General features: G+C 40.7%; 1 pseudogene; it reads left to right on the top strand.

Annotated features, from left to right (window-relative positions):
* The first annotated feature begins 216 nt into the window (after positions 1 to 216).
* On the top strand, positions 217 to 1014 carry LOC129517540 (transcription initiation factor TFIID subunit 9-like; annotated as a pseudogene).
* The last annotated feature ends 13217 nt before the right edge of the window (positions 1015 to 14231 follow it).

The raw sequence follows: 14231 nt of genomic DNA on the forward strand, positions 1-14231 counted from the left end.
TACATGCAACAACAGGGGTGGGTCTCACAGGTATAATGTTAAGTGAAGGCAGGCAATCTTAAAAGGCTACATAATGCAATTTTGCTTCTGAACATCCTGCTCACCAGTACACCAGGGGTTGGAAAAAGCACAGTAGGCAAAGAACTTGCATCAAGATCAGGACTGAAATGCATTAATGTGGGTGATTTAGCTCAAGAAGTCTGATCAACAGGTATCATGGAGTCTGGCAAGATGGCTTCTCCCAAGAGCATGCTGAAAGATGCACAGATGATGGCACAAATCCTGAAGGATATGGGGATTACAGAAAATGAGCCAAGGTTTATAAATCAGATGTTGGAGTTTGCCTTCCGATATGTGACCACAATCCTAGATGATGCAAAAATTCATTCAAGCCATGCTAAGAAGGCTACTGTTGATGCAGATGATGTGCGGTTGGTCATTCAGTGTCGTGCTGATCAGTCTTTTACCTCTCCTCCCCCAAGAGATTTTTTTATTATATATTGTAAGGCAAAGAAATCAAACTCCTTTGCCATTAATCAAGCCATATTCAGGCCCCAGGTTGCCACCTGATAGATACTGCTTGACAGCTCCAAACTATAGACATAAGTCTTTACAAAAAAAGGCATCTACTTCTGTGGGAAGAATAACAGTTCCACTGTTAAGTGCTGGTTCGGTTACTAGCAGACCAAGTACTCCCACTCTTGGTAGACCAACCCTACACACCATGTCACAGTGTCAACTAAAGTAGGGACTCCAATGTCCCTCACAGGGCAGAGGTTTACAGTACAGATGCCCACATCACAGTCCCCAACTATAAAAGCATCAATTCCTGCAGCATTCACAGTTCAGAATGTTCTGATTAATCCATCATTAATTGGGTCTAAAAACATTCTTATTACCACTAACATGGGGTCATCACAAAATACTTCCAATGAATCATCAAATGCATTGAAAAGAAAACAAGATGATGATGATGATGATGACGACAACGACAGTGACTATGAAAATTTGTAATCTAGCCTTGATGCTTATAATATGTATACTTGGCCTTAAATCCATTGTACTGAGATTAAACATGTATGCTGGGTATTTTCAAGTTGTGTTGTAGAAAACTTAAATGGGGGATCCCTGGGTGGCGCAGCGGTTTGGCGCCTGCCTTTGGCCCAGGGCGCGATCCTGGAGACCCGGGATCAAATCCCACGTCGGGCTCCCGGTGCATGGAGCCTGCTTCTCCCTCTGCCTATGTCTTTGCCTCTCTCTATCTCTCTCTTTCTCTGTGACTATCATAAATAAAATTAAAAAAAAAAAACTGAAACTAAAAAAAAAAAAAAAGAAAGAAAACTTAAATGGTATTCAGTGAGTAAATAAAGTTATCCTTTCCTATTAAGATGTTGGGTTTTCTTTAATAGGATTAATAGTTTCATTATTCATTAGCCTTTAAGTGTAAAAAATAAAATTGTTGTTCATCAAAAAAAAAAAGCTACATAATGCATAATTCCATTCCTATGCCTTTTTCGGAAAAGGGAAAATTGGAGGAATGGAGAAGAGATCAGTAGTTGTCAGGAATTCTGGCAGGGGGAGATGCTGATGAAAAGGGGAACCTTGAGGAAATCTGGGGTGCACGAGATTGCTCTGTCTCATGATTGTAGTGGTAGCTGCCCAACACTATGCATTTGTCAAATCCACAGAATTGTATATACTACAAAGAGCAGATTTTACTGTGCGTAAATTTACACGTAAATTTTTTTTTTAATGGAGTCCTGAGTCACCTGCTCTCTTGGCTCTTTCCATCTCTAAAAATATAAAGATTCTTTCATTTTCAGAGGGTAACAATTCACTCCCAAAGACTGGCAGGGATTTGTATTATATGTGACCCAAAAAAATTCTTATCATTTTTCTTTTGAAAAAAATAAAACCGAAGTAACTGTGAAATTTATAGAACAATGACAATGTAGAGAAAAGCCCTGAAAAGGATGTCAAAATAATGGTTCAGAATTTCATCTCATCTGGAAGTGCTACACAAACAGAAAAGTAGAGCCAGTCCCAAGTTTCACTGTCTAAAGTTTGCTACCATATTTCTAAATTCCTTTTTATGTAAAGGTGGAATCACTTGTTGGATAAAGTCTGGATCTCCCTCTACACATCCTTTTGCCTCCATCAAAGCATTTTTTTGTGACACTGAATTGTCTAGAGAGACATCACCCTTTGAGTCATTTCTTGTTTAGTTCTGCTTTTTTGTCCTATCAACTTCACGCAAAACACTCCTCATACAGTGTTTCATACCTTTTTAGGGTTATGTATCCCTTTGAGAATCTGATTTAACCTCCAACTATACTTGCAAGGACTTTAAAAAACCAAAACCATAAACACCCCTACACACAATCCTGGTTATAATGTTGGGTTCAAGGGCTCTGAGTCCTGTGAATTCCAGGATTCCAGGCATGTAGAGCACAGGCTCCTGTGGGGAATCCTGGCTTCAAATCCTGGATCACTGTATAATTTAGGAAGGCAAATTCCCAAGAGGCTCATTAGGCTGTGGCCATGGGGTGGAAGAACAAGGACCAGCCTTTAACTCCTCTGATGGTTAGACATCTCTCCATCACTCAGAGAGCTCTGGAAACCTTAGCCCATGGTACAAATGTAAGGTATCATTTTCAAGTCATTTCACTGTGTCCCTGCTACTCACGGCAATAAGCCAAACCTTTTTATTGCTGAGATATAAAAAAAAAAATGCTAAGGGAAAAATAGAAAGGCATTTATTTATATTATTGTAAGCTTTTAAAAATGATTTCCCCTGAATAGGCTATTTTCTTCTTTTCTGTCTGGCTATTACCATGTTTATCTTTGGGTTGTAAAATATATGTTTGCTATTTGTCTGAAGAACCGTGCAACCCTCTCCAATCCATCACACAGCCCTACTCCTACCAACGCTCACAACTCGTCAGGAAAACAATTGCCTGATTAAACAACCACATCTCAGGAAGTGCAGGGAGCTCTCAGCCAAAGTGCACCCCCACCACTACCACCATCAAAACGCAGTAAGCATCATCAGACACACGGGGCAAAGATCGAGATGAAATAGGAGTTTTCAAAGGAAAAATCACCCACTTCACGACCAGCAGCTTTTGTTAATGCTGTTTTCCAAGCAATTATGTGAACTAATTTCTGGAAGATGATTGGATTCTTTCAGCCTGATGATTCAGTGAAATGAAAACCAGAGAGAGACACAGAGAGAAAAAGGGAATCACTGGGTGATTGTTCTCCCGACCACAACTCAACCTACATAATCTATGGGCTCCCCTGAAGCAGTTATTGTGGGTAAAGTGCCCACTGATCATTTATTTTAAAATATTCATGGTCAGATTAGCAAACTGCAATCCACAGCTTCTGCAAGTCCTGTGACCTAGATTTCAATATAAGAAGTGGAACTGAATTGAATCCTATCTCTGCTACAGTGAAAACATCCACATCCTTGACACACTGTGACTTGAGATCTAAGTCATCAAAACTCAGTTTGCTCATATATAAAACGGGAAAAAATAGGAATTGTTATATGGTTTTTATAACATACACACATATACATACACATACATACATATTCAAACTCATATACATGCACCCACACATATATATGTGTGTATATGTAGAAATATACCAATATAAACTTTTTTTTTAGATTTTATTTATTTGAGAGACAGAGTGAGCATGCACACATGAGCAGGGGTGGAGGAGCAGAGGGAGAGGGAGAAGCAGGCTCCCTGCTGAGTAGGGAGCCTGATGCAGGACTCGATCCCAGGACTCCAAGATCATGACCTGAGCCAAAAGCAGATGCTCAACTGACTGAGCCACCCAGGCACCCCCAATATAAACCTTTAAAACTCTTAAATCATTCCTTAGCTGTAATATGATTCCCTGGGCTTATAGGGCTTGATCTAATCACTGTCCCTGGTTGCAGTGTTTGTGGTATTAGGAGTTTTGTCATTTAGCTTTTAAGACCCTCACAACTGCCAAACACCTTCCAGGTATTTTGTCCAACCTAAACTACGTCCAACTCTTAGTCCTCTGAAAGACCGGTATAGCAGTTCTTGTTGCATGGCTGGTTCTCTACTGCCCTAGAGCTCAGAAGTTTGGTGACTGGACCAAGGTCCACACACACTCCAGAGTTGCTGAGCTGCCACTCAAACTTCAAGCAAAGCCCATATTCTTTCTGTCTGCTACACTTCCTCATCATCAGGAGCACCAGACAAGAAGTTCCCCGTGGATTCACCCAAGGAAAAGGCTTAAACACTAAGACATCGAAGAACAGGATACCCCTCAGACTATCTTGTTCCAAAATACTCTGCCTCACCCGGGCAGTGGAGAGGAATTGAACTGCCAGCAACCAGGGTCAAGCACTTCAGCTTACTACTCACCCAAGACTGTACCACACTCAAACCAACATGGGCATGAACATCCCAAAGCCTATCCAGTGACCCTGGCCAGGTAAGAAACCCCAGCACTGAGACCCAGAACACAGCCTTGGGTGTTACTTATTAGTGCCAAAGCCCAAAATTCCATGCTGCTAGTTCTCTGTACAGACCATCCACTTCCTCTTTGAATCCCTCCAATCTAACATCACCAAACTCCACCTCAAAAGAATTGTCTTGATATTTACTTTGTTCACAATGAACCACTCAGTTTTTGTCATTAACTGACTTTCTCGCTCTTGTCTCAGCTTGTAAGATGCTGTTATATGCTTGTCTAGCTTTCTCTTTCTCAGGTCTCTAACTTCTAGGACAGTGGTTTCTAAAATTAGTCCTTGCCCTTCTGATCTCCTTATTTTCCCCTTCCCATTTACTCCATGAAGAAATCGTCCTTCCTCACAGCCACCCAAATTTCCTCTTTGGTCTCCCAAATTTCTGCTTCAATACTTTCATATGCCCACATATCCAAACTATCTCATCACCTCAAACTCAACATTTCAAAGCCAAACCTTCCACAATCCTCCCAAAATGTTTTCTTTCTCAATACTCCCATTTGTTAACAAGGACAAACTCCTTTCAGCTTCACAATTTTTAATTTTCCCTGTCTTTTGCCACTCATATTTAATCAGCTGTATGTTTTTTCTTTAAGATTTTATTTATTTATTCATGAAAGACACAGAGAGGCAGATACATAGGCAGAGGGAGAAGTAGGCTCCCCGCAGGGAGGCTGATGGGGGACTTGATCCCAGAACCCCATGATCATGACCTGAGCCAAAGGCAGACTCTCAACCACTGAGCTACCCAGGTGCCCCTAATCAGCTATATGTTGAATCAATCACATTTTTGACATGTTTTCTCCCTCATTCTCACTCTCCCTTCCTTCTGGAACTCTAAATAAATTTATGATATAACCAACCATTTTAATGTATCTTCCTTTTCCTTCCTTCCATATGTTTTCCATATATTTATTTTTAAATTTTATTTAAATTCAATTAATTAACATATAATGTATTACTGGTTTCAGGTCAGTGATTCATCAGTCTTATATAATAATACCCAGTGCTTATTACATCACGTGCCTCCTTAATGTTCATGCAGCTCAGAATATATGGAAAACATGTTTTCCATATATTTAAACTCTGACCTGCCCTGAGTGATTTTTGTTTTTTTTTTTTAAAGATTTTATTTATTAATTCATGAGAGATATGGGGGAGGGGGGCCAGAGACACAGGCAGAAGAAGAAGCAGGCTCCATGCAGGGAGCCCGATGTGGGACTCAATCCCGGGTCTCCAGGATCACGCCCTGGGCCGAAGGCAGCTCTAAACCACTGAGCCACCGGACTGCCCCCTGAGTGATTTTTGAAAGCTCTTGCACTCTTTCTCTCTTCAGCTTTACCTAATCTACTCTACTCTACTTTTGATGTTTTTACTTTTGGTTGTTTTTGTCTTTAGAATATATATTTCATTACCTTTCATATCTTCAAAGCCAATTATGTCCATTGTCCCTCATCATTGATTCCTTTTTCTATTTATTAAATTCACTAAGTTTATAGTCTGATTATTCCAATATGAAGACTTCCTGGGTCTGACTGCTAGTAGTGACTTTTGCTGATTCTCACTCACAGCAGCTTATTACAAGTAGCACTCTACCCAGCTGTGTCTTTAAACCAAAACTGTGTCCAGATATTGCTAACTACTGAGAAGTAACACTGCTTCTGGTTGAGAGCTACAGAGTTAGACAAATGCATACACATTCTGAAAATCCTTTGGAAGCACCTATACTCTGACAAGCCCTCCTTGATAACCTTGACCCACATTTGTTTCTCCCTCACTAGGTAACTAATTTATATCATATTCAAATCTGAGAGGTCAAACTGTGCAAATTAGAACAGTGAAAATTATTGTCCTATTATTTCATATTTAAGAAATCTACTTCAGAATCATTTTATTTTTCATCTCACCTAGTTTAAGTATAGGCAGGAGCTCCCAAATATTTCTCTGATGTGACCAAAGGGAAAATTTTAATTCAATGCTTTAAAAAATTTTGGTCAAATCATCAGTGTGTGTCCATTGACTGAGATAACTCAGCAAATGGAGGTAGAAATATGAAAAAAATCATATTAGTTCTTTGCTTTCAATAAATTTATTAAGTATTTATATAAGAGTCAACTTCAAACATAATTTTTAATAATTCAATTGATAATCCTAAAAGTACACATTAATAATACTACATTTGAGCTACTTAAAAAACTCCATATGTCATTTGGTTGGCTTTTAAACCTGAATCAAATTTTAAATAGCCTTCAAAAGTGTTAGGAATACTTTTCTCTTTTCTTGCATAGAAGACAAACTGGCTAATGAAAATCATTGGCTTTAGGTCACTCAGCAGGAATTAATCAAGAGATATTTGAATAAAAGTCATTAAGTGGCTTATCACACAAGACATGATTAAGACATAAGGATTATCAATAAGCATAAATGTGAGTAACTGGCCTAAAAATGTCAGTGGTATTCAGTTAAATTCTAGGAACAACCCTCAGAAACATTTCCCATCTGTATCTATATTTATACTGGCAATATAAATTTGACTTTGGAAAATCCAAAAACTATGCTGATATTTAAATAGAAAATTATGCTTATTTATGTGTTTTCATTTAAGTTAAATCAGACTTTTCAAAGCATATCTGATCACATTTCTCTTTCAACTTTTGTTACAGGGAAAATGATTCCATAGCACTAGGAATGTTGTGTTAGTTATAAACATTTCCAATAATTTCCATTTTTTCAGAAAGTTATGTCCTCAGCACTGAGTTCTCAAATATTAGCAGGTGTTCGAGGCATCTGAGTTGGAGGAGCTTACATTTTTGTACACATCCATTATGGCTTAATTCCTTATCCACATGATGACCAAACTCCTGACGATCAGTTCCACATATTCATGTTTGGTGCCACAGACAAAACTAATATGTTTGGCTGCTTTTTTCTCTGAACCTGATGTCACACTCATACAGCAAGGGAAAAGGATGGCATTGAGGGAGAGGGAAGAAAAATGAGGATTGTCTCTCTTGAAACAGGTCATGATTGTATTAGTACCAAAGGACAGGAGACATCCAAAATTACACAAACTCTACCACCAGCTAAAGAATTTCAGCTAGAATTTCCTTATTTGCATCCTGTGGCTAATTTAGTCATAGACCTTACTCTTATCCTGCGTCACTATCATGCTCTGATAAATTGTCTACACAGGGTTGCGACCTCTCTAAATCTGAGCCTCTGTCTCTCTGTGACTGTATTTGAACAGAATTCCTGAATATCATCAGACAGGCCAGTGTATTGATTAGATCAATCAATGTTGATTAGATCTATCCAAGCTGCCCTTCCCAATATTGAGATTTATAAGCATCTCTAGACCTGTCCATGTCCTGATTCCCATGGATTGCCATCTCAGGGAAAGCTAGTGCAAGAGAAGCAACACTGAGTCAATATTCTGTGAACCCATCCATGTTTGTCTTGTTTCACTCATAACAACAGCAGTAGAGTAAGATTCGGGAATCCCTTAGCTTGGTGGAGGTGTCTGCTTTTTTGCCCCCTCATTTCCACTTCCTACGCCTTGTCAGACCCGATGTGGGTTCACAATCATTCTTCTCCCTCCAAATCTGTAGGGAATTTCACAAATTCTGCTTTAGGAGCTCAAGAAAAGGCAAGTCAGTTGTATTGCTTGTCTATCTTAAAACTATGTTTCATTTCTAGAACTTAGATTCTTCTGTGTTCGTTGGTTAGACCAAATCATAAATCCCAATGTCCTAGAGCTCATCCCTTTGGTCTCAGACATTATCTTAAATACCAGACTCTATTCTAGTTCTAATATTTGTCTTCCATTTTCTCAAGTGGCTGCTGTCCAGTCTGATCCAGGCAAGTATTGGGGAACCCACAATCTGTCCCTAATCCCATCCCACCCTGACTGTGTTTCCTGCCAGCCAAGACTTCTCTCTCTCCCTATGTTTAGGAGACCTGGATTCATATCCTGACTCTACCACTTGCTAGATTATCTGGCGATCTACTTAACTTCTTGAATGCAGACTCCTCATATGTGGAATATTGATAATAATTCTGACAACATGGTTTTATTTCTAAAACCATATATAAAATAACATAGTTGAAATGCATAGTTCAGGACCTAGCACATAACTGGAATTGAATAAATACTATTTTTATATTCCTGGCTAAATATACCTACATTAATATGAAAGCACTTTCTAAAGGGCCAATGTATACTCCTAATCAAGGTTTCTCAAACTTTAGTGTGTGAAAAGACTGATTATGAAGCTTCTTAAATTGTAGGTTCCTGCCTGTATTAGGAGTTTCATTTGGTGATTCTACATGGAACCCAGGGATCTGCACTCTAGACCACTAGCCCCAGCTCCTTTCATTGTGTGTGGCCATAGTGGGGGATCAGGAGGTCACAGATGGGCCATTTCCTGCCTCACCAAGGAGTAAGAGGGCCTAAAAAGTCAGTGATGATCACAGACATTGGCAGTGGCTTTTATATGTTCACCCTTTCTGCACTTCCTCAAATCAACACCCTCCTCCCCACCCATCCTCTTCCCTTCCGCTGTGCTGTGCTTATGCTCTAATCACTGAACATCTGGAACTGGCTGGAATTTCCCATTTCCTGCTGCATTACTCACATTTCTGAGACCCCACTGCTTGCCCCACCCAGAGCAGGGTCCTGCCTTATGGGCAACTCCTGGTCCCTCCATACTCCCTCACCTCACAGAAGCAGGTTCCTATGCCCATGAGCCTCATGCACATTTGGGCCACATTAATTGAATCCTTGGTGATGTGACCATATGTGCCTTCATGAGTGCAAATTAGAGAAAACAGCTCAGGCGTATGTTTCCAGTATTTTATACAACTTCCAGGACAAATAAATGGAGCACTTGCCTGTCTGCCCTATGCCACAAAAGTTCATCTGTTTTACTTATGTGGGTTTTGTTTACATCAACCTCTTTTCTCTCATTGGGTTTGAATGGTTATTTCAACCTATTATTGAGCTCTTTACCCACTCCTATGATGCCCTGTCCCTCTGTCAGATGCCACCTCTGGCACTCATCATCCAACATCATCCTGTTCAGTCAGCCAATCTACATTCTCATCACAGTTCCAGTACTTCTTATTTTTGTGAACTTGAAGAAATTCTTTACCTGCTCAGAAAGTGTGTGTTCTGATATATAAATAGAAATACTGTATCACTGACTTGTCATAATTAAATAGAGATGTAAAGCAGTAACCGGTGCTTAGAATATAGTAAGTGCTTAATGAAAGTCCTTTCCCTCTTCTTCTCCACTGGGTAAGAACCGTACCACACACTGCTTTTACTTCCCACTTTTTAGAAGTCCCGTCCTCTTAGATTATAAGGAAAGACCTTTTTTCCAATCAAGAAGAGGGCCAGAGTGCCTTGAAAAAGTAACTCAATATGTCTGAGCTCTTCTGTTCATCTGCACACTGGCAGGGAGAATACCAGCCTCGCAGGGACTGTTGGGAAAAATCCAGCATGATTAACCTCTTGCAAAGGGCCTAATCAAGTATCAGGTCAAGTAAGTGCTCAATAAATGTTAACTGCATCCCTGAGCACCTGAGATCAGAGCTCTGACTCTGTCTACCATTCCTGCCATGATGTCCCATGCTTCACAGTTACTCCCCTTCCCAAACAAGAAAATTAAGTTTCCCTTCTTTCAGTGCAGCAGCTGAAGGAGTATTAGAAGAAAAGCAATCTGGTCAAACAGAGGTGTGGCATGTTATCAGTCAAGTTCTTTTAACCTCCGGGGTATAAGTACTGTAAGAGAGCAACTTGTTTGCCCAAAGAAAGCCACCACTGGAGATACCACCAGGCATGCAAGGGAGGATTGTCCTGGTAGTTCCCTCCAGGGTTCTCCTTAAAAGTCCCTCTTCCCCTTAGATTGTGTGCTCCAGGTACATAATTCTGCTCTGGTCTGGGCAAGCCCTCTCCCAACCCAACACCAAACTTTGTTCTAGTTTCCTTGGTTCTGATAAACAAAGCTGCTCTCAATTTCTGCTTTCCTGGGCAGCTGCTCGATAAACAAAACAAAACAAACAAACAAAAAAAAAATGGGTAAGGTCAATTCTTGCCTGAGGGTCAACAGAAAGCAAGGTGGGGTGTTACTTCTCAGTAAGGCTGAAGTTTGAAAACATAATACCCAGCTCTCCCACTAATACTCTTCTGACTCACCAAATACTTTTTACAGTTTACAAGCAAACACTCGTGTTGAACCACATGGTATGTGGTTCACGCAAGCATGAGTGCCTGCTCGACTGTATAAAGAAAAGAACACATGGGTGAACAGCTGATAAATATTTGTAGTTTGTTTATGTGCAGCAAAAGTAAGCTTTTAGAGCAGGTAGATGGGAAACAGCACAACTGGACCTTTCTGCAGTTTGACTCCAACTGATTTTAACTTGAAAGAGAACACTAGACTTCCTCTAAGATTTCACATATATATGGATAGACAGATGATGGACAGACTGGGAATATCCAGAGAGACAATAACAGAGAGATAGACTGAGACAGACTGAGACAGAGAGACAGAGAGACAGATTTGCAGACCTTGGTGCAAAGCACTTTGTTCTTCCTGATATTATTTACCTTACCTGAAATGCCCTCCCTCTTGACTCCCATGTGCTCACAGCCTAGTTATCATTCAAAGCCTGGAGTGAGAACCAGTGGAGATGAAGACTGTGCCAATTTTGAAATAAGATTAAGTTTCAGCACTTCTTTATAAATTTCATAATTTCACTAATTAAATTCCTGCCTCTCTCTGTGCTCTATGTTAAAAGAGATGCCACCACTGCAAGCTATCTGTGATCTGGCCCACTGCACAACAGCCTCTCTTCCATGCTAACCCCTCCTCAAGACTATCCTTCCCACCAGGGGCAGTAATCACTTTGCTACCACATCTGCCACCCTCAGCTGCACAGCGGTGGAGCCCATAAAGGCATCACTGGGTAGCCAGGAGGGTGGGGAAAAGAACACAGTTCTGAAGTCATGGCATCCTCATTTTGGACACTGACTCTTTTGCTTACAACCTGAGTGGCCTGAGACATACTAATTAAGCTCTGAGTCTCAGTTTCCTCAGATGTAAAATGTGGACAAAAATAATAACCCCTACCTTTGTGGGAATGTTTTGAGACTTGAATAAGATCATTTATCTGAACACAGTACTTAAAAGTATCCAAAACTGTGAAGGGTTTTTTTGCAAGCAAATAGGTATACCTGCCACAGGTTCAAGGGTGCTGGCATAAGATGCGAAGCTCCTGGGTCAGAGACAAAGGATTCTGTTCCTCACCAGCAACTGCAGCAGCTGGAGTGACAGTGACTGAGCCCATTCCCCATGCCTGAACTTCCACCAGATGATGCAAAGGCCTGAGGATACCTGTTTTCACAGAGAGCTGCATCACAGGAGGAGAAACCAGAGCTTAGGGAACCTGAATGTTTTATAGTGGGCAGAATCCTTCCTGATCTTTACCCTGGAGGGAAACATTATGTTTTTAACAGTGGAGGGTAAGCTAACCTGCTTTCTGACCCAGAAGAAGAGGCTATTTCTGTCTTCTAAGACAGAATCATCCTTGAAAAGACAGTCTAGAATACAGGAGCACCATAAGCCTCACTCGCAGGACATGCAGAAATACAACTGACCCCTCCAGAGTTGTTTCCCAAGGATATGTACCTTGATAAATCACCACTCACTTCCCTTTTCTTTGCTCCTGCTACTTCTTCTGCCTGCGATTTTCCTCTTCTCTCTGAGAGAGACTCAAAGACTTTGCTTCATTCAAAGCACCAGTTAAATTACCCCTTCCTTGAAGAGCTTTTTACAAACACTGCAGCATTATAAATTCCTTCTCAGAATCCCTCCTTCCATCTGTGGTCTGTCTCATAAAAACAAGCCATTCTTTAATTTTCTAATTGCTCCAATAAAATTCAATACTCATCCCACATATTTTTACTTAACTCCAAGTTAAAAAATACACTGTAGGGGGTTGGGGTAGATGCTGGTAAAGACCCACCTAGAGCCCCCTGAGCCTTCTGGGTATCTGTGAGCCTGACTGCTCACTTCCTGAGGGCTCTCCCCTAGTGACTGGAGTGTGCACCCACAGGCCCAAAGTAGAGAATTAAGTTCCGCCCCTCCCCAGCCCCCCATCAATGAGAGATGCGAGGTAGTGTATAAACAGCCCAACTCCCTTGCTCTTCAGGTGGGTGCATGTCTTATACTGCCTTCCTGGAATTCCTACGGGGCATTAAGTTCCACTTACCCTCAGTGCAACCTGGCTTAAAGACATACCATTTTGTGGATATCCTCCCCACTCTGTCTTGCTTCTTCATGCCTTTCCAGTGTCTTCTGAGAAGACCAGCTACCCAGTAATCTACATGCATTAAATCTTCATTCCAGGGTCCTTTTCCAAGGGAACGCAAACTAAAAGTGCATGGACAAATGACTGTTCTGGAATCAGTGAAATTATTAAATAGTCGTTGACATATAGTTTTCAGTCAAAACCATTGTCATATTTATTGTGAGGCATCAACTCCAATAACATCACAAATATTTAAAAATCATCCTTATGTTTCTAAAGAATAAAAAAATCATATTACAATTATTATATCAGTAGAATGAAGTTTGGAACCAAATCTGTATTTGGAATCTATATGTGAAAGTAGCAAAAATTAACACTAGTGAAGAAGATGCATTTGGCCCCAGAGTACGTCTGAAATGCTTCCAAGTGTCTGGCAATGACTTGGAGATGCCCTTCCAGCAGCCCTCTATGGAATGTGATGTGACTGGAGACACTTCAAGAATAATCTTCAGGGCACTCAAGTGCTACAGGGAAGGCTGACATGGTCAATTGGCTCTTTCCCAGGGACTTCTCTTGCTTCCTGTATATCTTCACACACACCCTGGTCTTTTGATGACATCAAATTCAGACTGAGAAAATGTCCCCCATCCCCTACCATTATGGCATGAGGTGTTGACTTATTTTTCTGTTGGTCAAAATATATGAGTTGCTGGCTTATGGTTAACAGGGTTGGGTTAAGTGGTACGTGACCATCTGCCAGTAAGGTATGAGAGGAGTTACAGTCCTTTGTGCATTTAGGATAGAGCCACTCTACTAAGACAATAAGAGCAGCCCCAGAATGAAAAATACTATTAAATATTTGAAAGGCACAAGGACGAGGCAACAAAAGTACCTACCATTACTCTGGGCACAGAGCTCTTTCCTTTCCTATCACACCTACATTGGCACCAGTTTAGTTGGTAGTGTTTCTACCACCTAATGCAACATGGAATCCATTCTTAGAATAGGGCATGGAATGTAACTCGTGAATCCTTCCCTCACAGCTGCCCTGGGACCTGGCAGGAGCTCATGCCACTTGACCACATAATCTGTTGCAGAACAGCTGTGGGAGGGGACCCTGACAAAGAACCCAGTTATTTTACACAGTTGACATATGTGGCATACTAAAGACACTCATGTTGTAATTAGCCCCAAAGGAGAAACTAAAGTAATAGGAAAGGGAGAGTCTTCCTTGCCAAGACCCTAGAGATCAGGTAACCAGTGTCAGATTATCCAGAAAGACATGGAGAGCAACAGGAAAATAAACATGCACCTACCACACTCTTAGTATCACAGTAAGGAAGTTGAGTTTAAGAATAAGTCAAGTAAAGTGTGACTCCATGAATCAGAGTCCACAGTGTGT

The sequence above is a fragment of the Nyctereutes procyonoides genome, unplaced genomic scaffold, assembly GCF_905146905.1.
Source record: "Nyctereutes procyonoides isolate TBG_1078 unplaced genomic scaffold, NYPRO_anot_genome, whole genome shotgun sequence".
NCBI lineage: Eukaryota > Metazoa > Chordata > Mammalia > Carnivora > Canidae > Nyctereutes > Nyctereutes procyonoides.